General features: G+C 36.4%; 1 protein-coding gene across 4 annotated transcripts in view; it reads right to left on the bottom strand.

Moving 5' to 3' along the window:
- MIPOL1 (mirror-image polydactyly 1) overlaps window positions 1-14,009 on the bottom strand; it is a 213,822-nt gene that overhangs the window by 59,433 nt on the left and 140,380 nt on the right. The window lies entirely within an intron of this gene.

The following is a 14,009-nucleotide window of genomic DNA, read 5'->3' as shown; positions in this document are numbered from 1 at the left end:
ATACTTTTAAGTACACTGGTTATGACATATAATCCTCCACAAATTGAGAGTTTCATTAAAATATGAAAGTTCCACAAGGGGCACGTGGATTTCTGTGAAGGCATTTTCAGATGTGAGGGAACTCAGGGCATGCAGACTGAAATATCTTTCTATTCTCTCGATAGATAAGCTGTAGCAGAACAAGGAAAACTACAAACGTGGGTGATTGCTGTATAAGTAGACTTAAGCATTAAAAAGGAACAAAATTAAAAAAGTGAAGATTTGCTATGATATATGGGAAATCTAGCAATGTCAGTTGTGCCTAAAAAATATCCTGAAAAAGGTGCCTTTTGTCCAAAATACCTCCTGAAAGTTAGCAGTGCTCTTCCTGGTATGTGGGTGTGCCTGGGAACACCTGTGCCAACAGACTGATTGCAATGTATATGCAGTGTGAGATCTAGCAAAGCTGTGTCTTTCTTTTTCATGCTGAGAAAGGAAGCAGCGCCTGTTTGGCTCTTTTAGCAAAGGCCATGGTAATCTTTTCTCTTCCTTTTGCACAACCTTTTCCCTTCTCTTGGGCACACTCTGCAACCAACATCAACATTCTTGCCATGTTCTTAAGTCTCCAGTGCACTCACAGACTCCTTGCCAAAGCCATTGGCTTTCCAATCAATCCCAAACAATCATGCAGACCACAGCAGAACTAACAAATCACACAAAGAGTTAGTCTCATTCCACTAGACTTCCCTTGCAATCAAATGGGTCAAGATGGATGACCAGTGTCCAGGACCTACTAAGGAAGGTGTCAGTGGTTTGGAATCCACCAGGTTCCAAGGGCACAAGTCCAAGTGCCAAGATATCAAAAGGTTTAGGAGGATGACATCATGTATCACTCCTGCTGCTACCATAGAAGTTATGGGAAGTCTCCACCAAGCCTAAGAAGGGAAAGCTGGGCTGACTGGTGAGAATACAAGCTTGCCAGAGCCCATCTATACCGTGTCTTGCTTTGGTATGGCAACAGAACCCAAATGCTGCAAAGCAATACCAGAATAGCTGGTACAAAAGGAGACACGGGCCCTGATTTAATAAAGCTCTCCAAGGCTGGGGAGAATACACTTTCAGCAGTGAAGCTGGGTGATCCAACAAACCTGGGATGGATCTGGTCCAGGATTCAAAGCATTTGCTAGCAAATAGCAAATGACATTAAAGAAACCCATTCCAGGTTTGTTGGATCACCTAGTTCACTGGTGAAAGTGTATTATCTCCAGCCTTGGAGAGCTTTATTAAATCAGGCCCACGGTCCTGAACAAGGCATAGTAAGTCAGATAAAGGAAACAGAACAGCTGCAGGAAGACTACAGGCAAACCCAGTGACTAGTTCTTCTACCTCTGTCTGATTTTTTGGGTTACAGCTCCTTGAGTACAGTTACTCTTTAACTCATATAAAATTGTGACCAGACAGGTCCTCTTTTGCAGGAGGGACAAGTGATGATACCTGGAGTCATTCAATCCACTTCCCATGAAATCAAGACATCAAGATGTCAGCCCATACCCTGAGTTCACAGCATAATGCGTCACTGAATTATGTGGTACCCCTTTCTGCAGCTAACTGCAATGTTTGTGATTCTCCTTTCAAAATAAGTCAAAAAAGACCAACACCATAAAACCCAACATTGTTGGTAAAAAAGTTGTTTTTTAACAGTGCAAGGCTGGTGTCAGAGATTGCAGACAAAGAGAAAATGTGGGGAAAAAAATGACGTTCTCTGTAAAAGACAAGCAATGTCTTCAACATGTTGTTAAGGGCCTTCACTTAAAAAGCAAAAATAGTTTTATAAAAACACTGAGCAGACTAAGTGACAAATAGCTGGGCCTCTTATGACAAAAAGAGAAGGTGCACCATTAGTTGCTCAGAATGAAGAACAGTCCCATGACAAATGTGGTGACCCTGAAACTGTGTGAAAGCAGAAAACTTCACACATTCAGTGCAGCCTGCAGGCTGTAAACACAATTGACAGCCGTTGCTTCATGGAACTGATGTGCTTCCAAACACTTAAACCTCCAGTTCACATCTACAACAAAACCCAAGTCCGTAAAACAGGCAACGCAGAGAGCAAATATTGATCAGTAAACACAGAGGACGCTGGGTAACAGGAGCTGGTCACACGGACTTTCTGAAGGCTTTAAAAAAATACGTTTGATGGCTGGAAGGCTGAATGACATATACATGATTTAAAACTGCTGGAGGATACCTGACAAATACAATATCTGTACCATAGTTACTGTCTGCACTCCTACAGAATGCTTCTAACAAACACTGCAACTTCCAGCCTTTGTTTCTAAACATTCTTGTGTGTCACAGGATGAGCATTCATTTTACAGATATGTCATGTAACTATACATGTAAGCTAAATTGTTTGTAAGCCATAACATAATCCAATTAGGTCTATGCTAGAGCAAGGGTAGTGACCTAAAGTTCCCATTTTAAAAATCCATGATCAAGAAGGTCAATATTGAGGAAAGGATATGGTGATGTCCCTTCAGCAAAAATCCCTCCTACTTGTCAGATTACTCCAAGAAACTGTCAAAAAGTGCATGCGCAGGTTAGCTTTGGCTGCCAGGATTTCTGGAAATCCCAGCTTCCCTGCACGTGCTGGGAATGAATGCACGAGTTATGCTGTCCCGGCCTGGCCAATCAATATGGCTGAAGATCGTATTCAGGAAGAGAAGAAGGAAATGGTAACACCCTGTGAAGGAACAGGGACAGATGAGTATCACTGGATTTAGTTCCTCTTTAAAAATGTTGCAAGTACAGAAAAATATCTATTGGACTTGTCAGAAATCCAATATACTCCAGTTTGAGCTTACAGCACTGTGCCTCCTCCGTAGTGAACGCCCAAATCAGTGTTGCCAGCCATGCTTGTTTGCCAACCCCCATTTTTCTCTTTCCTCTTCAAATGCATACATTGATTTCTTCTCCAGCAAAACAATGCTGCTGTCTTGATTCCCAAGGTCCTGCTTAAAAACATTTTGTAGGGAAAGAACAACTGGGAGATGTAGTTCTGGAGGGTATGCCTACATCAAAAGAAACCAAGCTCTTAGCATATGAATTTTACAAGTCTGGTGACTTGTTTCTTGTTTCTTATTATAGGGACAAGTGCTGCTTGGGGTTAAACTATAGCAGAAAAAATTGGGAGTAAATTTGGGTAAAGCCAGCATGTGAACTTGAAATAACTACCAGATCAGCTAGCAAATTGGTGCAGAAAACATCAGGTATTTTTTCTCCCTTCTCCCTAAGGTTTTATAAGACCATTATAAGTGTAAGTGTGTACATATTTACAATATATATAATGTATTTTTAGAATTGTGAGTAAAAAATTTGTCTTATTGTTTGTAGGCTTTTTTTCCTCCTGAGGAAGTGGACTGATTCCACGTCGAGGATACAGCATCATATCTTGTGCTACATGTAGTAGTAAACGTTTTTATAAATAAGGTGGCTTCTTGTTTTTTAAATTTTGTATATTATATGTGAATTAAAGGTTAATACTGTAAAAAATAATTGACAAATTTGTGTCAAACTGCCTGTTTTCTTGGAAATTGTATATTTACTAATATTAAGGATGTGGCGCATGAAAGATTGTTTTTGCTGAACACTTAGCTTTTGGCTATTAATCACTCTTCTTGAAACTAACCACAGTTATAGACTCGCAGTTGACCTGTGTTCTACAAAAAGCTCTACCACGCTCCCAAATGCTCATATTTAAGTACAGAGAACAATTTTGTGCTTGTTATTCCTCTACAACAGAAGAGACCACTTTGCCCAATAAGGCTGTTTTATTTTACTTTTTCTCCCATCAGCCATCAGAATGACTCCTTAAAACAAAATAAGACCCCATGGTTCCCTTATTGTACTCAGAAGTCTGGGTTAAATGGAACAGGTACAGGTGAGCTTGGAGCTCAGGTGAGCAGAAGTTTTGTTGTCAGAATTCTTATGATACTTTAAATGCCAGTGGCTAAGTCATCAGCTAGCATTTTCCCAGAAGTGAAATAACAAATTAACCCTCAACAGCAGTCTTATTCATGTCAAGATAATTAAAACAAAAAAAGAAACCTGATTCAATAATATTGTAAAGGTAAAAATGTAATAAACCTATATAACTTATATATATTTTAATCTGAGGTTGTGTAAATGTGGTAGAGGCCTGTGTTGAATTCAGTCGCACTGCGTGCAATAGTCAGCCTGCATCCACTGCTACAGAAATAGGATTTTGTTTCATAGCTAAAATGAGAGCTTATTTAAGAGCCGATTTCCACAGAGCTAAAACATGACTTTTTCCTTATAAAGGTTTTACAATCCATTTTACTGAGCCTGTGTTCTCAATTTTCTGCATCTATTAAACAGACTTGTAAGTCCACTATAAGATCTCTAACTCATATAAAAGCTGAATTAGAACACTAAAAAATCCATAGTTCCTACAAATGCCAACAATTACAAGCTATTTCAATTAAGAATTTAAATAAAACACGGAAAATCCCCACTTATTGTATAATACTATTTTGTTATTATTCTATGAATATCCCTATTTATTCTACAGCGCTGTAAATTATGTTGGCGCTATATAAATCCTTTTTAATATTATCAATATTAATAATAATAATATTAATATATTTATATCTGTGCCCAAATTGTATAAATGCTTTAGTTATAAAAGTATATGTTTTGGAATGGAATGTTAGTTCACTAACACTGGAATGTTAGTCTTTATATTTTTGTTACTTAGTAACTTAAAAAATGTTATAAGCAGGCAGACATGACAAAATAAGGCTTTGTAGTCTGGATAATATTTTCACTTGATATGACACTCAACATATTATTTATGATCCACTACAAGTATTTTTATATTTTCCATTCTTTGTGATCCAAAAAAACACAATTAAATGAAACAAAACTTTTTTTATAATAAAGATTAAATAGATATTCACAGGGTGAAAAAAATGTTGATCAGATCTGTTTTAAAAATATATCGCACAGCTTATGGCTAGCATAAAAGGAACAAGCCATTATGTATGGCTTGGCAGTAAAGTCATTTTTTATTTATATTTTTTTCACAATGTTGGTTTTGTCTGATTATTTGGTTTAGGTTTTCTGATAATTGAAAATGAAATCTGTTAATTCAATTTTTAAACGTTAGTAAGACAATATTAAAAAACTGTTTTTTTAATTAAAACTGTACAAAATAATAGCCTTTTTGCCTTCAAAAAATGTTAAACACTTTTTTTAGGTAAATATAGGAAGGTAAAATAACCATTGGGGTCAATTTATAAATACTTTCACCCAAAGTCAACACATTTTTCACACTGAATTTAATTAGAAATTGAGTGAATCAAATTTTATTGATGACTCCCACATTTTTTTAATTGAATCCAAATTGAAAAATGTGGGAACTTTAAGTAAAAGTTGGTTGAATATTGAGTGAAAACATAAATAGATTGCATGACGTTAGAGTCAAATTTTAAACTGGCCATCCAGGTAATAATTATATACAAAAAGTGTTCAAGGAAGATGTCAATGGAAGGGTTAAAGGAAAATGTTTAAAGATTTGTGAAATATTTATTCAAATAAATTTAGAAATCAGTAAAATGCAATGCAAACAGTAATGGTGATCTACAATGTGTGGTGACCTATAGAAGTTACATTTTGTGTTATTTCTGGCTCTGCCCAATGGCATCCTACCCCCAAAGAGTCCTGAAGTATAAAACTGCCAAGATTGGCCACAGATTTTGTTCAAAGGTAATTAAAATAAAATATTTTACCTTCGAAATCAAGTCACCACATAATATTTATTCATTTTATTTGTTCAAAAATATTCCCATACTACTTAATATGAAAGTGATGTGCTGCAGGTCCCATTGAATGATGGAAAACACCCTTGAGGATGTTCAAATAGATCACACTGCCAAGTACACAAAGACAAAAAGATCACCTATGCAAAGAGCCGTTTGGCAGGGTTACCCCATCCTCCCACCCCCACAGCAGGCTGTGTGTTCAAGCCTATGTGTGTCTGAATATACATAAATGTATTATATTTATTAAAGTACTCTTCACACAGATACTTTTTACAGAAGGTCACAATACCCAATTCAGGTGAGTTTCACATTACATATAAATCTCTCAGAGCACTATGAGCTTTCAGATGTTATCTCTGTAAGTGAAAGGTTAGACAAAGACATCTAAGAAACTTTAAAATAATTTCTTGCTTTCTAACTGCTGCATTATTATATAAGCCCTGAAGAAGGGGATGTAGATACCCTAAATGAGTTGGCCTCCTTAATAATAAATATTTTTATGCACAACAATTTTTGGTGTTTCATGCATCTCCTTTGGATATAGGCCTTGTGTGTAGAGTGAAGAACTGAATGTACATTCTTATATTTAATACAATCCGGGCTAAACAAATTCTGGAGAAGGGGAAGAGTCATGGATGAGTTACAACTTTGTTTCACTGGTGTGTATAAACTTTATGTCAAGCTATTGAGCACTACATGAATCACATTAGAAGTAAGAAGAAATATTTAAAAGAGCACCTAAAGCTCTACCTGCTGATTGGATACAACAATACATGATATTCAATACTTTTGTGTATGTGTGTGTGGGGGGGTAGTTTATCCCTTTTTTTTCCAGCCAGTTACTTTTGTTTTCTCTTCTTTTTATTTTAAAGAAACAATAAACTTCTCTTTTTTTATTTTTTGGTCTGTTAAATATATAATTAAATGTGTTTGGTTAATATCTGTTCCATTTGTGCAAAACAATGTCTGTTGATCAAGTCAAAGCTGTTATTTTAAGAAGAGTAAATACCCATCCAATGTATTATCATGGGACTAACAAATAATCAGCCATCATGTTGTAGAGATGGGCGAGTAGGTGGGTCTAAGTAGTGTTGCATTAGCAATAACTGACAACATTCAGTACACAAAAATCATGTGTTTTCATCCCACAACAGGACTTTGAAACTGGTGCTCTTGTGACAGAGGGCCTGATTTATGAAAGGTCTCCAAGGCTGGAGAAGACCTGGGTGAAAAATGTGGGCAGATATTGAAGAGATGCCCTGCATGTTTTGTAAATTTTTATAGATTTGTATTCTTCTCCTATTTATACTTCAACAGTGCCCTTCACTGAAAACACCAGAACTCAATAATATGGAGAAGTGTTACCATACCTATGGGTACTATACTATAGGTATGGTGGTCAAGTGATTTCACATACTGGCCATTTTGTGTATATGCAAATTAATATTCTGAATCGTGCGGCCACTGTCTGTTTGGCCACTAAGTCCCCTTTTCTTTTTAAACTGGAGGTTGGTTTTAATGATAAGTTTGCCAGGACAAAGGGAAGTGGAAATGTTTTAGTTACAATTAGCTAATTATTTATGATACTTATACAAGTCTACAATAATGATTACTGAATCATTTATTTAACTGTTTCATTAACAGCAAACAAGAACTGCTCTGATATTCTGGATACAAATGTTTACTATGAAAGTGTATTTGTTCATGCAAACCTCCCTTATGTTGAGAATTCTATGACATTGTGTCACTGTATATGGCAGCTTTTGTAATCTGTTAATATTAAAATGGTAATAATCCTAATAAGCATTGATTATTTGCTTACAAAATAATAACACTATAAAAAACTGAGAAATAATGTGCTGCCTTATAGCATTGTAATTCCTTCTTTCTCTGACACTGTATCATCATATTCCCATATACTTCTACTGGTACTGCCACAAAAACATCGGGTGACTGAACAAATCACTGACACAGATCTGCATGTAGAAAGCACTTCTGAGCTGCTTAGAATACCCAACTGCCAATTTTCCAACCAACGTTCTGATTGCATGTCCAAAAATTCAGGACACGTGTACGATATTCTTCTCTCACAATTATTGGATGGGCATGGGTTAACCCAAAAACAGATAGAGCTCCCTCCCTGAGCTGGGCTTGTGCATTCATAGAGACATCTAGACTTTGGAATAATATTTACTGATACATCTGAATCTTTCACATTGGATTGAAAAACTCAAAAATCTGTCTATTACAATTTGATGATTTTAGAAGATCTCTCTCCAACTGAAAGCATGTGTAGGTCATTTCCAACACCAGACAATACAATGCATTTCCTGCTGTACAAAATATTGCATACATTTGGAATCAAGAAAGATTTATATATTCTACTTAATATATTTAAAGTGCATCTAAAGCCTAAACATATCAAGCAATAGGAATTGGGAAGGGTTAGTTCAAAATGGACAGGGTTATCCTTTCCTTTTTGTCAGTTGTCCATTGCCTACAGGACTGAACTTAAAGAAAAATCCAAAAATCCAAAAACATAATATAGACATTCCACACAAAAGACTTTCTCATCTTTCTTACCCTTGAAACAATATTCAGATCTGCAGATATTATATTTACAGTACGGTACCAATGGATAGCATGTAATGAACAATGTTTTATAGTACATGTCATCTCACAAGCTGGGTTGGTATTCATGCATTCCTCCGATTGTACACAAATAAAGCAGATAGTGTGCCAACCGTTATTTAATTCCATAGAAATTAATCTGTGTTGCTTTTAATGTCACACATGAGCAAAGTAAAACAACATAAAATATTTCATTATTTTGGTTGCTTATATAAGTGTTGCTACACATTTAAAATTTAGAAAAAAAATACATTGTGCCTAAATATTATATTAGTTTACATATGCAATACCATGATGTGTATACTTGTCAGAAAACTAATAACCTAAAACCCGGTACCATATCTCTTTTAAAGTAAATTTGTAATGGACTGGGGTAAAGGGTATTACCGGTAGTTTATTGCTGCTCCATAGAGGTGTTTGCATATAAATGAAAAGCCCCTAAGTTCCTGCACATATAGCTGAACACCAGGCCATTCTGTGTACCAAACCTGTGTACCAAAGCTGTGTTTTGCTGGTGTAGGGCAAAGTGCTAGGTTCAACTTAAAGCACCCTTTTCCTGGAAGCATATAGTAAACTTTCATTAATTTTCCAATATTGGAATGAAAAGGAACTCAAACAAAAGTGAGAACTCTCTCCCTATCATCATGTGACATTACTTAGCATATCCCCAAGCTTCAGTGCTGTCACATGAGAGATAGAGGAGAGAATAACATGGATCTCTATACCTGGAGGCACTGGGTTTTTTATTTATTACTGACAGGGGGAGAGAGTGGAGATACTGTTTGCTGTTGGGGAGGGGACATTAAAGTAATCCTGTTGCATTGCCCTTTATTAAAGGAGAGAATAGTTATATAATAAAAATTCCCCAGTCCAACTTGTCCATAGCCACCTGACCTATGGAACATCCCATAAATTTGAAAAGGCCCTTACCATACTGGTGGTATAAGGCCCCATACGTCAAGGTTGTAAATCTAGGGAAGATCTCCACTTTTAAAAAGATGTAAGTAGGCATCTGGGTTAGTTCAGTTTAGATTGGGTAAGAAGTCTGGAAATGTTTTTATTCCAAAGTGAACCTGTTCTTTCCCTATAGATGCACCTTATCACGCTACTTTATATATCCCTTTTCCCACACAACAAAAATATTTATTTATATGTTTTAGGTTAAAAAAAGCATGTAATACTGTTTGGGTAACATTCAAAATTTAAGCACTTAGGAAAAAAAATAAAACCTCATTGACAAAATCTGGATTGAACAAACATTACAGCATTTAAACGTTGGTCCAGGTACTCATTTTGGACCACTCAGTCATCTTCGAATCTGTGTGCAGACCCTTCCTCCCCTGTGATTCTATCATGCTAACACTTCTAACCTCCTACCATGCTTAAACTCACAAACATGCTTTCTTTTGCTTTACGCTTCCTCGTCTCAATTTCCATGCAGGAAGTGGCACACTAACACTAACTTTCCTGTAAATTCCTCCTGTTCTGTCTCAACACTGCTCTTTCTCAAGCCAAACACTGGTACCTCTCACTAATAAATTCCCTAACCCACACTGTCTCTGCCAGCTCTTCTCAGTGTTTGGCTCCCTCCATAGCTTTCCCTCCTGCCACCCCATATTTTAGGAGAAATATTAATGTATAATAAAACTTTGTATGTGCCGGGAGCATTTTTTTTTTTACTACTTGCTTTGGACACTAAGCCCTCATTTGCAAATGTACTGAAATATAAAATATTTAAAGTGGTGCCTGGTGGTTTCTTCTTAATAGATAGCCAATATTTTCACTGATGGCTAATAGCACGGCACCAATAAACAGAGAATTAAAGCTGCAACAACCTCTTAAACTAGTAAATTGGGTAAACTGTTCACAGAAAAAAAAGTCCTAAATGCATTTCTTCCACCTAGAGGAGCAAAGAGTAATGTGCAGAGCCAGGTGCCAAACCTTTCTTTTTAATTTATTACCAGGATTATATTACTGATATATGAGATGTTTACTACAAGTTGTGCTTTTCTTCTATATGGATAGTACTTACGGAGGCCAGATAATAAGTGCAGTGATTGAGAAATTAGCATACTGCAAACTTTTTGTTGACATACAGATTTATTTAAATATTCATTTTGGGCTGGAATTCTTATCCCCCCTAAATATAAGGCCCTCACCACCTTGCTAATTATTGTAGAAATTTAGGAAAAATAAATCTAAATGGCTCAAATACCCAACTAAATCCATGGTCATGTGACATGTTAAGTCGCACCTAGTATCTCTTCTGGACTGAAGAGTGGGAGGGTCATTCTTAGGGTGACCATGACTTGGTCACCCTTCACTGACTGTTGATTGGAAGCAGGAAAAAAGCACTGAAAGCCCCCAGTTGTTGCCTAAGAAAACTTTACACTGTGACATCTAAAGCCATACATACTGGAAAAAAAAAAGATTTGGAGCTTACATGCAATTTAGGTGTAAAGCTACGTACACACGTCCAATGGTTCTCGCCCAATAATCAGCTCAGGGCGGATATCAGATGAGAATCTGGCGTGTGTACAGCGCCCGTCGTCCATCGTCCGAACAATCGTCCTGGCGGATCCACGGACGATGGACTACGAACGATCGTAATGCAAGAGAAAGGCAGGGTGCCGCTCCGTCGTTCTCCCCCTCCCCTCTCCATAAAGCATGGAGTGCATGTATGTACAGCACTCGTTCATGCATCTTTCAGTCTTTTGTCGTTGGAAAGGATTGTGAAAGATCCTTTCCAACGACAATAATTGCAGGTGTGTATGTGGCTTTAGGGTGAAACTTCCAGTAAAATTAACGTTGCCTGTGTTCTCACTAGGGAAGATTCCCTCTCTATTTTGGAGTCATCACGAACCGTGGACTGGATCTTAGAGTGGAGAGGAGTTAAACAAATATAAGAAAAACCTTGATGGATGTATGTCGGTATAAAGGGATGGGCAGTCCTAGGCAAATGTATTAGCATTTAGATTGCCCAAAGCAACACCCACAAGTGATGCCTTTATTACTTTATGACTTTATTATAGAAAGATGGTCCAGGGACCATAAAGCTGGGGAGGTAAGGGCTAAATATTGATGGACTTTCAGCAAGGAAATGAGGCTGGCTCCATCTGATTTGCAGCATCCTCTAAGAAGACACTTTGAGAAGTTCACAGCATGCAGTTACATCAGAATAAACAGTTTCAGTATAGGAAGGGAACCTGTATAACTTTGCAAGAGTGAAGGTTAGGCTGGAGTTTTGGAGCGACCTGTGACAAAACCAGATAAATAATGTTTTTGTACTGAAATATTTTAATTTATATTGAATGCTAACAATTTTCACATATAAAATACATTTTTTTTATAATGAAGACACATTTATTGTTGGTACCAGAAGTCTTTCTGAATTATATTTGAATTAGGTATCTCACCTCTTTTTTCATTTGTTATAAATATTCTTTTTAATATGATTGTCAATATTTTGATCATGATTATTTATTTTATTAAAATTGCCATTATTTCTACAATTACCTTTGCAACTTTTATATTACCATTTGTGATAATTGTTAGTAAGGTTGTCTTTTGCATGCTTTGAATGAATCTGAGTGTTATAATTTAATAATGAGGAGGCTGCCACTATATTTATGGAAAATGATAAGAGACAGAGGTTAACTCTGATAACACAAAAACTGAAAACACAGCTTGATGTCTGATGCAGGGCAGATGTCATATTACAGGACCAGGGCATTCTACTTCCATCTGACCTTTTCATCTTGGAAGTAGCAGCTTGGCTTTGAATGCTCTAATCATTGATATGTACTTGATTCAGAATCATTGCACATAGTTGTCACGTCTGAGCATACAAATATGTGTTTAACTGTTTTTAAAGAGACCAATGCCTTTGCCAAAGTTTACAAAAACCACTGCCAAAAAAGAACTACTCAGCTTATAAACACCTCACCAGTGCATTGCAAGTTAACAAAAATTGATCTAGTCTGTCCCTAGAGACCTAATTACTCTCCTGATGGGAGCTGCCACCTTGCCTTTTACCCAGAATAAAAAAGCTAAGACATATTGCCTAATACAGGCCACACAAAGCCACTCATGTCCTTCCTGTTACTGCTCTCTGCATATAATAATGGACAGGAGGAGTTACTACAGATCAGGATGAGGGTTTAGCCGCTGACTTTTAACAAAAAAGTCAAAATCTGCATATAAATACCAGTACTGTTTCCTAATATATTGCATTTGAGGTAATTTAAAACTCAAACTTAACTTTAAATTCACAGACACTGAACTATGAAGATCTACTTTAGGAGGATGAGTGAGCCAAACTTTTTTCTTTTAATAAACGGATTTACTTTTGTCAGGTTGTTATTGCTAACTTTCACCATCACATTCTGTCCCCATTATAGATAATACTGGGACTAAAGATCAGAGAAAATTACATCAATCCTGCTTGTTACCATAACAAGAGTTGGATAAAAATGGGGACCTCAGTCCTGATATCAGGTGTCGATTGTGTAAGATCACCTAACTTTAGAGTGAGATCTAGGTCCTACAATTATAGGTTTCCTCTAGAAAACTAAAAGTCACCTACAAAATGAGAAAGCTCATGAGTGAATGGTCCGTATAATAGTGAACTGCTGAGGCATAATTCAGGAATTGTTTTATTGTCTAAATCACTAAAAGAAATAAAAGAGAACCAAGGGGACTATTTATTTTATAAGTAGACCCCAATACTCAAGTAAGGATACTCTTGTCTCTTTGAAATTATTGTTTAGCCTGGATTTCAACATTAAAAATGTCAACTTAGCACGTTAAACGTTTGTGGCACAAAAAAGGAACAAAATGAACCTCACAATGGGAGATTTACTGTCAGTATGCGTTATAACAATATGCATCATACAAAGGGCAGATTTAAGCCAACATGTGAATGACATTTTTAAATTTACCAAAACATTTAATACTGACAGAGCTGCCTCAAAATTGTCAGCTTTTAGCTGTAAAAGGTAAAACCCTTATTTACAAAAACACTATTGCTTTACCTGTTTAAAGAGTGTAAGGCTTTAAGTTTTTAGTCACCTATATAAAGTCCAATATACCAGTCCATTTAATAAATCTCTCTAAACTGGTTGAAAATGCTGATGTTCATGTGGGGTGGCTACACTGCTTCTCCACAAATAAAGTGAGCACAGCCACTCCAACACAGGAAGTAATTTTTGGCCAGATCAATTTGATAAAAACAAGAAATAAACTAATGAAACAAGCACATCTAAGGGCTGGTAAGCTGCAATTTATTCTATTTTCATTTTTTGGTTAGGTACACTTTATATGAATTTCAAATTCAGTGAATTTGCTGGATGATTTTCTGTATTTTTAAACTTTCCCCTTCTTATCTCTCTAGAATGTTTATTTTATATTGTGTACTCTTGACACATGGTAATGGAAACAAACCTAACAAAACGTCAGCCTTGTGACAGCCTTGTGTCTCATGAACGGATTCCCTCAGGGTGCCTACATATATATACATATAGATAAGGTGAGCTAGTCATACCGTTATCACATTGT

The sequence above is a fragment of the Pyxicephalus adspersus genome, chromosome 12 (assembly GCF_032062135.1).
Source record: "Pyxicephalus adspersus chromosome 12, UCB_Pads_2.0, whole genome shotgun sequence".
Classification (NCBI taxonomy): Eukaryota; Metazoa; Chordata; class Amphibia; order Anura; family Pyxicephalidae; genus Pyxicephalus; species Pyxicephalus adspersus.
This window is presented reverse-complemented; position numbering and strand designations above follow the sequence as displayed.